At 40.4% G+C, this 13,267-nt stretch overlaps 2 long non-coding RNA genes across 2 annotated transcripts; both read right to left on the bottom strand.

The window, feature by feature from the left end:
* Positions 1-764: 764 nt before the first annotated feature.
* Positions 765-3,124, bottom strand: LOC130709487 (uncharacterized). The gene is made up of 2 exons (XR_009010009.1): positions 2,541-3,124; positions 765-1,069 (listed from the first exon to the last, which is right to left on the bottom strand). It is a non-coding gene; the product is annotated as an uncharacterized LOC130709487 (long non-coding RNA).
* Positions 3,125-6,622: 3,498 nt separating this feature from the next.
* On the bottom strand, positions 6,623-9,050 carry LOC130709488 (uncharacterized). Its single transcript, XR_009010010.1, has 2 exons — positions 8,456-9,050; positions 6,623-6,927 (listed from the first exon to the last, which is right to left on the bottom strand). It is a non-coding gene; the product is annotated as an uncharacterized LOC130709488 (long non-coding RNA).
* Positions 9,051-13,267: the final 4,217 nt, after the last annotated feature.

The following is a 13,267-nucleotide window of genomic DNA, read 5'->3' on the forward strand; positions in this document are numbered from 1 at the left end:
GCCTCGACCGGTGATGAGGACATCTTCAAGGGATTTCTCGTAGCAGAGTCCGCCGGCCTGGCGGACTGTCTCGGCAATAGACTGGTCAGTGAACTGCTCAGAAGGTTGGCAGATGACCTCCTGAGTGGGGTCTTGAGTTATGGACTGGGGTAAGGTGGTGAAAATTTTGTGCCAGAAAGCATTCTTTTCATCTTCAGTAAGAGGGAGTGGCGCTGCAGGATCGAGAGGATCCTTTGGTTCGGCGTTGGGGAGTCATTTTTGCTAGAAGGAAGAGGGTGCTAATTTCTCAGTTTCAGCAAATTGTAGGGACTCTAGAGGTAGTGAATGAGTGAGGGAAGGAGATTTTAAAAGTTGGGATAAGTAGTGGTTGGGGAATCGTGCCTCATCATGGCAAAAGTGGAATGATCACTCAAGGGAGTGCGGTGCGAATATCGGGACACGAAGGCAGTACATTAAAATGAAAAGTTACAACAGTTGAAACTTATTGGTTTAAATTCAAATTGTCAGGATTTACCACGATTGGAAGGGACGTTTCAAAGGTAGTGGTTGAGATTCCCTGGATTTGCTGGCCTTTATGTCACTTCAGGGCGCAACGCGTGGCGTGGGCTGTAACGCCCCGATTTCTCGAGTGTTACACAGTAACTAATTAACCAATTTTCGTAAAGAGTTTTCGTCGATTCACTTATTAATCTTGAATTAATGATAAAAGTTCAATTTTACAAAATTCTCGAAATTTAACCATTTCAAACTTGCGGAAATAAACATCAACCTAAACCTCAAACTTTATTAATCATTGAAAAGAGTATGAAATAAATATCCGGAAGAAAACTTCAAAGTAAATTACATCAAGTTAAACTATCTCAACTAAAATAAAGTAATGGTTCAATACTTCCAAAACTCGGTACTCTCAACCCAAAAGAAAAATGGATGTCTCACAACCCAACCATATCCTTGGCCCCTTCCTCTTTATCTTCTTCCTCTTCATCAGAAGTGTAGTCGTCATCTGTAGTGGCTCGTCACGTAGCATCAACTCCCAAGAATGAGTCGTCGCCATTATCTTCACAACCATCTACCCCCCCCCAAATAAACACATAGCAAACAAGCAGGGTCAGGTCCAACAAAAAGAATGATAATGACAAAATCAACAACAACATATATAATATAAGTACATTATATGTCTTTTATGGGAAAGAGTCAGTTACTAACGGAATCTCACTTCACACAACCCACCAAAACTTCCATGGCCATCTTCGTGCTTCCGCAGAGGCACGGTTATCACGGTGACCGCAGTCAACCAAATCACGTGGAGCCGCAATGATCCACAAAAGTTCACGGTGACCGCAGTCAACCAAATCACGTGAAGCCACACCGGCCCACATGGTTCACGGGAGACCGCAGTCAACCCAAATAACTCCCTCGCGTGCAAGGTACCATCGTTCTCATGGACCATAGTCTACCTGACCTATGTCCAAATTATTCACATTTACTTGCAAGCGAGTTATAAATTCATTCTCTTGGTGTTTAAGGCTCTAATGTCAATCCTAGAGTCTTATGAGTTAATATCGTATCAGATTACAACGTCAAGAAATAACAGTCACACTAGGAGGAATTACAGCTGGGTGAGCGACCTCCTAAAAAAGTCACAACTAAACTTCATGCAAAGCATAGAAATAATCAGGGCCTCCCAAATTCACAAATTATTTACAAATTCCAGAGGCTCAGTTTACAGATATCATCATATAAAAATCTCACAAATGTCCCTAATCACATGTTACTAACATTTCCAACAATTTCTCAAATTTAGTGTTTCTGGACAACAGGTGCAGCGTGTACTAAAACTGGTCTACAGACCGCAATACTTAGCCACAAATTTCACATGATACATGAATGGAAAGATAATTCGAAACTCTACACTTTTATAGTTTATCACTTTTCCATTTGAGATCCAGAATTAGGTGATATTAGGCCTTAAAGCTTGCTGTCCGGTACAGGAAGAACAGCAGGTGCAACAGTCACTAAGATCGACCTCCAGACCTCATTACTAGACCAAAAATTATGTTCTTTATATGCATAGAAAGCCAATTCGAAAATCTACAATTTTCCAGTTTATCCCTTTTTCATTTGAGAGCCCGAATTAGGTGATATTAAGCTCCGAAACTCGCTGTCCAGTACAGGAAACTGGCAGATATTCCAGCAGCAAGAACCACATATCATATATCATATATCATGCTTAAATTTCCAGAACCAAGATAACCATCAATTCTAGCACAAAAGGCAGATCTAAGCATATAAATCTTCAATCATTTTAATCAAGCAAAGTCATAGAAGAAACGGTAGTTGCAGTGATGATTAATGGAGAATCATGGCATCAACATTTCATCTCAAATCAGAAGCAAAACATCAAGATCTCAAGGCAAAAATAAACAGCAAGCATCATGAACACAAAACTCTTGCAAAAGCAATCATGTTCATGGCTTTTCTCATAGTAAAACATGGCAAATACCCTAGGCAATCTACCCAATCCTAGGACCAGCCCTTACCTTGGGTTAATGGCCTGAAAAGAAAGAAAAGATGAAGATTCAAGATCAAAAAGCTTGCTGTCCACGTCCTTCTTCTCCCCCTCTTCGCGGTTCCCTTTCCTCTCGCAGCTCCTCCTTCACGCGCAAGGTGTTATGGGTGGTGATGGTGGCCGGCGGTGGCTTGGATGGTGGTGGTTCTTGGAGCAAGATGAAGGAGATGGGGGTGTGTTTACGTGATTAGCTTCTGTTTTTCTGAAGTGTGAAAGAAAGAAAGAAAATTTGGTTTTTCTCTCCCTTTTACTCACAAAACTGGCGGTCAAGGGGAAAATAGTGGGCTAGGGTTGTGGTTTTGGGTTTAATGCTGTTTTAAGACAGAGGGGACAGGGCTTAATTGGTACTAATCACTCTTTACTGCAGAAGAAAATCAAAATCTCCCTCCCTTTTCTCCTTGCAAGGCTGCGGCATCACCACTAATGGGCTAGGATTTTCATAACCCTAGCTCCTTCCTTCTCATCCAAGTCACTTGGCCCACTTAGCCTCTTCTTAATCTCCTGATCATGACCTCATAAGTTCACTAACCGACCCAAATAACGCATTAACCAAGGCTTAAGCCCAAAGTTTTAAGTTAGAGCTCGTAAGGTCTGGGCAGCTGGACCTTTTCTCACTAAAACGGGGATATCTGAAGCTACAGATATCGGATTGACTCGAAACCACTTGGAGAATTTTCTAGACTTAAAGGGCTACAACTCTCATGAAGGAAGTTTTCCCAAATGAAGTCGTTAAGACCCTCTAAAAATTCACCCAAGTTGACAGTTCTAATCTGCCAGCTATCAAACATTAACTAAAACTTCAATTTTATTCGAACTTCCATAAAATTGTTCCAAATTGAACTTAGGGCCTTACAATACCACCCCCCTTAAAATAGTTTCGCCCTCGAAACTTAAGGGTTTACAAATAAATCGGGGTGTGACTCCCGCATCTTATCTTCTAACTCCCTGGTCGCGTCGCCAGTCTCTTGATTCCACACGACCTTCACTAAAGGTACCTCCTTGTTTCTTAAGCGCTTTACACTTCGATCGACGATCTTGATGGGTGGCACCTCCATTGTCAGATCATCTCTCAGCTGTATATCGTCTGGCATAATCACATGCGAATCATCTGCCATGTACTTTCGCAACTGCGACACATGAAGAACGTCATGGATGTTGGATAGAGACGGTGGTAGGGCGATCCTGTACGCCACCGGTCCAACTCGCTCCGTGATCTGGTACGGCCCAATAAACTTCGGAGTAAGCTTCTTGGACTTGATTGCCCTTCCGACACCTGTCATCGGGGTAACCCGCAAGAAGACATGGTCCCCGGCCTGAAATTCCAACTCCTTTCGTCGGTTGTCGGCGTAACTCTTTTGGCGACTCTGCGCGGTTCTCATCTTTTCCTGAATTCTCCTGACTTCCTCGGTGGTCTGTTGCACCAATTCCGGGCCAATCACCAAATTTTCCCCATCTTGATGCCAGCATAAGGGCGTACGACACCTCCGACCGTACAAAGCTTCGTAAGGTGCCATGCCGATGCTCGCATGGAAACTATTGTTGTAAGTGAATTCGATCAATGGCAGCATCTCATCCCAACTGCCCTTGTGATCCAACACACAGGCCCGTAGCAAATCTTCCAGCGACTGTATTGTCCTCTCTGTCTGCCCATCGGTTTGGGGATGATAGGCAGAGCTCAACCTCAACTTAGTTCCGAGGGCCTGCTGCAAGGCTCTCCAAAAGTGAGAGGTAAACCTCGGATCTCTGTCTGACACGATGCTGGTCGGTACACCATGGAGACGCACAACCTCAGCCACATAAATCTCCGCCAATTTCTCCACCTTGTACTTCAGATTGATCGGGATAAAATGAGCGGTCTTTGTCAAACGATCAACAACAACCCAAATTGCATCGAACTTCCTCCGAGTTAAAGGTAAAGCCGTCACGAAGTCCATAGAAATACTGTCCCACTTCCACTCTGGGACATCTAGTGGTTGCAGCTTCCCTGCGGGCTTCTGATGTTCTACCTTCGCCTTCTGACATGTCAAACAAGTAGAAACATACTCAGCAACCTGCTTCTTCATCCCAGGCCACCAGAAGTGAAGTTTCAAGTCCTGATACATCTTGTTCATTCCGGGATGGATACTCAACCTACTCTTGTGCCCTTCATCCAGGATCAATCTTCTCATTTCTGCATCGTTAGGCACACATATCCGTCCCTTGCATCGCAGAATATTGTCATTCCCAATAGAGAACTCTGGTGCCTTTCCCTGAGTCACACGGTCTCGCCACTCAGCTATCCCTTCATCAGTCTCTTGTCTAGACTTGATCTCTTCCAAAAGTCCACTTGACACCGTCACCATTCCGAAACTCAGTCTTCCTGGTGCGAGCTTAACGTCCAAGCTCATATCTCGGAAAGCCTCCAACAGTTCTAACTCCTTGACCATCATTAAGGACACATGTATAGCCTTCCGGCTGAGAGCGTCGGCTACGACATTGCTTTTCCCCGGATGGTACTGTAGAGTGAACTCATAGTCCTGAAGGAATTCCATCCACCTCCGTTGCCTCATGTTCAGATCCTTCTGATCAAATAAGTACTTTAAACTCTTATGATCGCTATAGATCGTGAACGTACTGCCATAGAGATAGTGTCTCCAAATCTTGAGAGCATAAACTATGGCAGCCAACTCCAAGTCATGTGTGGGGTAGTTCTTCTCATGAGTCTTCAACTGCCTTGAAGCATAGGCAATTGCTTTCTTATCTTGCATCATTACACAGCCTAAACCATTGTGTGACGCATCACAGTACATGTCATAAGGTTCTCCTTCCTTAGGTAAAGCTAGTATGGGTGCGGTGGTCAGCCATTTCTTCAACTCCTGGAAACTAGCCTCACACTTCTCCGTCCACGCAAACGGTTGATTCTTCTTTGTCAACTGAGTCAACGGCGAAGTCAACTTTGCGTAATCTTTGACGAATCGTCTATAGTAGCCAGCAAGCCCAACAAAGCTTCTGATGTCGCTTGCTGTCTTTGGTTGCTCCCATGACAGAATCGTCTCGATCTTGCTAGGGTCAACGGCCACACCCTGACTTGATATGACATGACCTAGGAACTTCACCTCTTCCATCCAGAATTCACACTTCGAGCCGTTAGCATATAGCTGTTTCTCTCGCAACACGCCCAACACCTGGCGTAGATGCTCCTCGTGTTCCACTCTACTCTTCGAGTAGATTAGGATGTCATCGATGAATACCACCACGAACTTGTCCAGGAATGGTCTGATCACTCTGTCCATGTAATCCATAAACACTGCGGGTGCATTAGTAACCCCAAACGGCATCACAAGATATTCATAATGCCCGTATCGAGTCCTGAATGCGGTCTTCTGGATGTCAGATTCCTTGACTCGGATCTGATGGTATCCTGACTTAAGATCTATCTTCGAGAAGATCACCGCTCCTCTAAGTTGATCCATCAAGTCGTCTATCCGAGGCATCGGATAACGGTTCTTCACTGTCACCTTATTCAGCTGCCAGTAATCCACACACAATCTGGACTTCCCATCCTTCTTCTTTACCAATAGCATAGGTGCACACAAACGCACATAGGCGTACACCTTGGGGCGCAAAAGGGATTCCAAAGCCCACTCTTCCTTCGATTGACATTCCATCAATCGATCTCAGAGTTCAAAATCTTAATATAATCAAACACTTAGTCTCAAGTATCAAGGCAATGATACTAACTACAGACAATCTCACAGCCAAGCAAACATCTTAGCAAACAAGTCTACCTAATCTCACCGTGAAGCTTTGAAAACATCTTTATCAAAAAACAAAACAAAAACACCAACAAGTTCGGAAACTCGTAAGCCCAAAACCCTTAGTGCTCTGGTTTCTCAACCGGAGCTCTGATACCACAATGTAACGCCCCGATTTCTCGAGTGTTACACAGTAACTAATAAACCAATTTTCGTAAAGAGTTTTCGTCGATTCACTTATTAATCTTGAATTAATGATAAAAGTTCAATTTTACAAAATTCTCGAAATTTAACCATTTCAAACTTGCGGAAATAAACATCAACCTAAACCTCAAACTTTATTAATCATTGAAAAGAGTATGAAATAAATATCCGGAAGAAAACTTCAAAGTAAATTACATCAAGTTAAACTATCTCAACTAAAATAAAGTAATGGTTCAATACTTCCAAAACTCGGTACTCTCAACCCAAAAGAAAAATGGATGTCTCACAACCCAACCATATCCTTGGCCCCTTCCTCTTTATCTTCTTCCTCTTCATCAGAAGTGTAGTCGTCATCTGTAGTGGCTCGTCACGTAGCATCAACTCCCAAGAATGAGTCGTCGCCATTATCTTCACAACCATCTACCCCCCCCCAAATAAACACATAGCAAACAAGCAGGGTCAGGTCCAACAAAAAGAATGATAATGACAAAATCAACAACAACATATATAATATAAGTACATTATATGTCTTTTATGGGAAAGAGTCAGTTACTAACGGAATCTCACTTCACACAACCCACCAAAACTTCCATGGCCATCTTCGTGCTTCCGCAGAGGCACGGTTATCACGGTGACCGCAGTCAACCAAATCACGTGGAGCCGCAATGATCCACAAAAGTTCACGGTGACCGCAGTCAACCAAATCACGTGAAGCCACACCGGCCCACATGGTTCACGGGAGACCGCAGTCAACCCAAATAACTCCCTCGCGTGCAAGGTACCATCGTTCTCATGGACCATAGTCTACCTGACCTATGTCCAAATTATTCACATTTACTTGCAAGCGAGTTATAAATTCATTCTCTTGGTGTTTAAGGCTCTAATGTCAATCCTAGAGTCTTATGAGTTAATATCGTATCAGATTACAACGTCAAGAAATAACAGTCACACTAGGAGGAATTACAGCTGGGTGAGCGACCTCCTAAAAAAGTCACAACTAAACTTCATGCAAAGCATAGAAATAATCAGGGCCTCCCAAATTCACAAATTATTTACAAATTCCAGAGGCTCAGTTTACAGATATCATCATATAAAAATCTCACAAATGTCCCTAATCACATGTTACTAACATTTCCAACAATTTCTCAAATTTAGTGTTTCTGGACAACAGGTGCAGCGTGTACTAAAACTGGTCTACAGACCGCAATACTTAGCCACAAATTTCACATGATACATGAATGGAAAGATAATTCGAAACTCTACACTTTTATAGTTTATCACTTTTCCATTTGAGATCCAGAATTAGGTGATATTAGGCCTTAAAGCTTGCTGTCCGGTACAGGAAGAACAGCAGGTGCAACAGTCACTAAGATCGACCTCCAGACCTCATTACTAGACCAAAAATTATGTTCTTTATATGCATAGAAAGCCAATTCGAAAATCTACAATTTTCCAGTTTATCCCTTTTTCATTTGAGAGCCCGAATTAGGTGATATTAAGCTCCGAAACTCGCTGTCCAGTACAGGAAACTGGCAGAGATACTTTTGCCTTCAAATTAATTTTTCAACCATTCAAGTCCCAGAGTTTTAAACCATATTCCAGCAGCAAGAACCACATATCATATATCATATATCATGCTTAAATTTCCAGAACCAAGATAACCATCAATTCTAGCACAAAAGGCAGATCTAAGCATATAAATCTTCAATCATTTTAATCAAGCAAAGTCATAGAAGAAACGGTAGTTGTAGTGATGATTAATGGAGAATCATGACATCAACATTTCATCTCAAATCAGAAGCAAAACATCAAGATCTCAAGGCAAAAATAAACAGCAAGCATCATGAACACAAAACTCTTGCAAAAGCAATCATGTTCATGGCTTTTCTCATAGTAAAACATGGCAAATACCCTAGGCAATCTACCCAATCCTAGGACCAGCCCTTACCTTGGGTTAATGACCTGAAAAGAAAGAAAAGATGAAGATTCAAGATCAAAAAGCTTGCTGTCCACGTCCTTCTTCTCCCCCTCTTCGCGGTTCCCTTTCCTCTCGCAGCTCCTCCTTCACGCGCAAGGTGTTATGGGTGGTGATGGTGGCCGGCGGTGGCTTGGATGGTGGTGGTTCTTGGAGCAAGATGAAGGAGATGGGGGTGTGTTTACGTGATTAGCTTCTGTTTTTCTGAAGTGTGAAAGAAAGAAAGAAAATTTGGTTTTTCTCTCCCTTTTACTCACAAAACTGGCGGTCAAGGGGAAAATAGTGGGCTAGGGTTGTGGTTTTGGGTTTAATGCTGTTTTAAGACAGAGGGGACAGGGCTTAATTGGTACTAATCACTCTTTACTGCAGAAGAAAATCAAAATCTCCCTCCCTTTTCTCCTTGCAAGGCTGCGGCATCACCACTAATGGGCTAGGATTTTCATAACCCTAGCTCCTTCCTTCTCATCCAAGTCACTTGGCCCACTTAGCCTCTTCTTAATCTCCTGATCATGACCTCATAAGTTCACTAACCGACCCAAATAACGCATTAACCAAGGCTTAAGCCCAAAGTTTTAAGTTAGAGCTCGTAAGGTCTGGGTAGCTGGACCTTTGCTCACTAAAACGGGGATATCTGAAGCTACAGATATCGGATTGACTCGAAACCACTTGGAGAATTTTCTAGACTTAAAGGGCTACAACTCTCATGAAGGAAGTTTTCCCAAATGAAGTCGTTAAGACCCTCTAAAAAGTCACCCAAGTTGACAGTTCTAATCTGCCAGCTATCAAACATTAATTAATACTTCAATTTTATTCGAACTTCCATAAAATTGTTCCAAATTGAACTTAGGGCCTTACATGGGCTCGTCACATGTCAAATGTTACGGTTCAGGGCACGTGCGCGACTATAGAGGGGCGAGCAAATCCAGCATCATCGCCGCAAGCTCACTTGTGGACTCAAGCCGCCAAGAGAACGTGACGAGGTGTTCAAGATTTTAATATTTTAGGCTTTAGATTACCAAGCCATGTTGGCAATTGCTCTTTACTTCTGTGCCTTATGTTTAACATTAGTTAGTTTCTTACGTCCATCGTCTTGTCTCTTTTGTTTAAAGACACACTTAGCTCTCATGCTTCGAGCTCGGTGTCTTGTGGACTTGTTGACTGGGCGAGACCCCAGGGTCCCTCGCCCAGGGGCGCTGGCCTAAGGCAAGGAGCGCATCAGGGACTTGGGCCTTTGTCCCGGAGGCCCAACTGGCCCATTAGGATGATTTAGAGGCGCTAGGCCCAACTCCCCCAACTATAAATAGGGGAGGAGTACCAATTGTAAATGACTCTTAGCTCATTTGAGAAATAACAAGCTTGAAATTCAGTTACTTTCTCTCTCTAAGCGGTTACACTCGCACTCTCTCTAGAAATCTCACATCACGTTCCTTGTACCTTAGGTACTATACCTCATCTCAATGTTCATGATGGAACATTAAATAGTTTTATGCATGTTGGAGTATCACAAAGACTTAAGTTGTAAATATTAGTTGTTAACAATGCATATATATATCCACAAAATTCCTTGGAGCTCACTACTTGCGCGCATATATATTAGTTGTTTAACTTGGAGTAGACACTTTGGGGGACTTCTTATTTGTAAATTTTTGTGTTTGACTAACTAAATGTTTCAAAAAAGAAAAAACTAAAGGTTTGAGTTGATCGAGTTTTGATTTTATATCATTTTGGCTTAAGTAACACACATACAATTAAAGCATTTTGTGAGGATGAACACAAACTTTTTGTAGATGGAAGGCAATCAAAAGGAACATCTTCACTAACTTGATCTTATCAATAATGAACTTTTCACGTAGTCTATATACATTACAAAGATTGCATGATTTCATCTAACAAATCAAAATTATACAAGACGTTCATATTATTATTCAAAATTTAATACCCTAAACTTCGTTCTTTTTATTGTCATCAAGACTTAAAATATTACTAAGTCAATATTTTCCCGCGCAACCACGCGGGTTACCATCTAGTTAATCTTAAGCACCCAATTAACGCATTAATAGTTCGACATTTAAACAAACCACAACTAGGTATTGCTCTATCCCTAAGATAACAAGAATTTCAATTAACCATTTCCAAAACTATAATCAAAATTCATTTTCCAACAAATCGTGAATTAGAAAGACAAACCCACGTGCATTTAGGAACAATAAAAAAATAGGAGAGGGATTCCTGCAGATAAAAGGAAAACTCACACATAAACTAAATCATAATGATTACCTAGTGTTTACCCAGATTTTTTTGGTAAACAGTAAAAAATTCAAATCTTGATAAAGAAGTTGGAATTAGATCCTCTTTCGGTTCTTTAAACGTTTCATGTGTCAATTCTGGAGTTTTTTTTTATGAAGAATAAGATGATGTTTTTCAAGGGATTTAAACAAAAATTAAGAACAACAACAATAGAAGATTGAAAGGAAAAAAACAAATTAAAAGGAAAAGAATATCAAAATGATCAAGGGAATAACATTACATTGAATATAAAAGTGAGAATCACAACATACTCTTAGTCTCTTTGTAACAATTTGTCACATAAGGACTTATAGGCGTTCTTGGAGAGTTTTGAATAACTGTATGAATCTGCCTATTTTACAATCAGATGTGCTATTTATAAACTAAGTTGCTAATAACTACCCTTCCCACCTAATAGGCATGTGTTTATTGGAAAATAAACTCACTGAACCAATAAGTAAGTGCCAGCTACGGGTTGTAACCACCCACTCAATGTGTTTAACTTATGAAAAGTAAACTGAATTCCTTTGGCAACTGCTTCTCGTAACTTCTTAGAACCACCGTACCCCCCTCTATGTTGTCCACTTAGCTTCCAACACTACTGCAGTTTCTCCTTGTTGTCGAAATCCCTTGCATTTGGTTGAAGAACTCTTTCACGTGATTATATTTGTAAAGTTTCCACTCGATCTTCTTTAAGTCTTTACTGCTCGAACCAATCTATCCTAATAGTTGCAGCACATTAAAGTCGAGCTCCTTCCTTGAATAACATGTGTACGTCTTTGAACATGACTTATTAACATTGTCAAATATCTTTGAACTTCAAGTCCACGTTCTCTTGCCTCTGAATCTACATATAATCTCGACTCCAAGAAAACAAACATCAAAAATATAAAGTTCTAGCACATAGTTTAGCCTTTGGTTTAAAACCATCAATTATATTCTTTGGGTCATTAGGTTGACGACATGGTATATTGCTAATTTCGACCAAGCATATGTAATGTAATATTGCTAATAATTTGACGGCAAGGTAGAAATTACACAAAAACATACCATGCATTCATGTACATCATATCTCAGTAATTAATTGTTGGGTTAAATATGTTCGGGGTCTCTAAACTATAGCGAGAAATTGATTTTTGTCCCTGAACTAAATTTTTGGTGCTTTCCATCCTTTAATTTGTAAAACTGTTTGGCTTTCATACTTTTATCGGTTTTCCTGCTTACTTGGCATGCCAACTTGCAGGTAAAGTGATGACATGTCAATTTTTTTATTTTCGTTTATTTTTTTTTCACTAACCTTTCTTTTTTTATTTTTCCCTTTCTCTTTCTCATTTCTACCTTTTCTCCAGAGTTTCTGATGGGTCATCTCCACTGTGCGGTTCACAACGTGCTTTAGGTTTTGTTCTGGAAAGTCGAAGAAGTAGCACAGGAGAGCAACTCTGTAGGGTAGAACCTAGTTGCAGGTGAAAAACAAGGAGGGAGAAGGAGAAGATTCGTGTTCTTTATGCCAAGTAGACAGGGAAATCGGTAAAGGGATGAAAGCCAAACAATTTTACAGGTTAAAGGATGGAAAGCAACAAAAATTTAGTTTAGGGACGAAAACCAATTTCTCGTTATAGTTCAGGGAACCCCGAACATATTTAACCCTTAATTGTTGGAAATAATGTGGTGAGAACACAAGAAAATTATAATAGTCTCGAACTAAATATTATAAAAGTAATCACAATAGTTTGGGGCGTGTCACATGATCGATGACATTGTCCTCCAGATTTTATTTGCTCAAGATGCGATAACCCCCTAGGATGCAACAAACACTTCTAACGAATTGGTTATGAACCATAACTGTGAAGAATATACACCAGAATATCAACCAAGAACTAATCCTTTTCTAATTTTACACTTCAAATACAAAACTATAATTCTCTCAAAAATCAAATTCACAAAGTATCCTCATCTCCTCCCCTCGATCATCGAGCACTTGCTACATCCTCTTACATGTAAAGATTCCGGACAACCATTAAACACAAAATACTCCATATAATTTAATGTACATAACCTTCGTTACTAGCATGCCAACAGGTAGATAAAATATTCTATAACGTTTAACCAATTAATCATAAAAACGTTACATGACAAAACATTTATAACATTAAAAACTATTTAATCAGTTAGAAAACATATGAACTAACAACCGATGTTTTAAAGAATAATATTGTTTGCAAAATTAATAAATACACTTAATAATAATAAAAATTTTGAAATATTATTATAAATATACAACATTAATTTCCAAATCTAAATTTTTTGGTGTTAACATCTAGTCATAGAATCAACAAAATCACTCCCTAGCACATGAGGTGTAGCTACACATAGATTTTTTTTGATAGAAAAATGTTAGTTGTTAATTGTTAGCAAATTAGTTCCTTCATCAGGGTTTGAACACTGACTCTTCAGCCTTCAATACCCTTCATCTCCCTTAACTCACCAAGTGAGCTACCC

The sequence above is a fragment of the Lotus japonicus genome, chromosome 3 (assembly GCF_012489685.1).
Source record: "Lotus japonicus ecotype B-129 chromosome 3, LjGifu_v1.2".
Classification (NCBI taxonomy): domain Eukaryota; kingdom Viridiplantae; phylum Streptophyta; class Magnoliopsida; order Fabales; family Fabaceae; genus Lotus; species Lotus japonicus.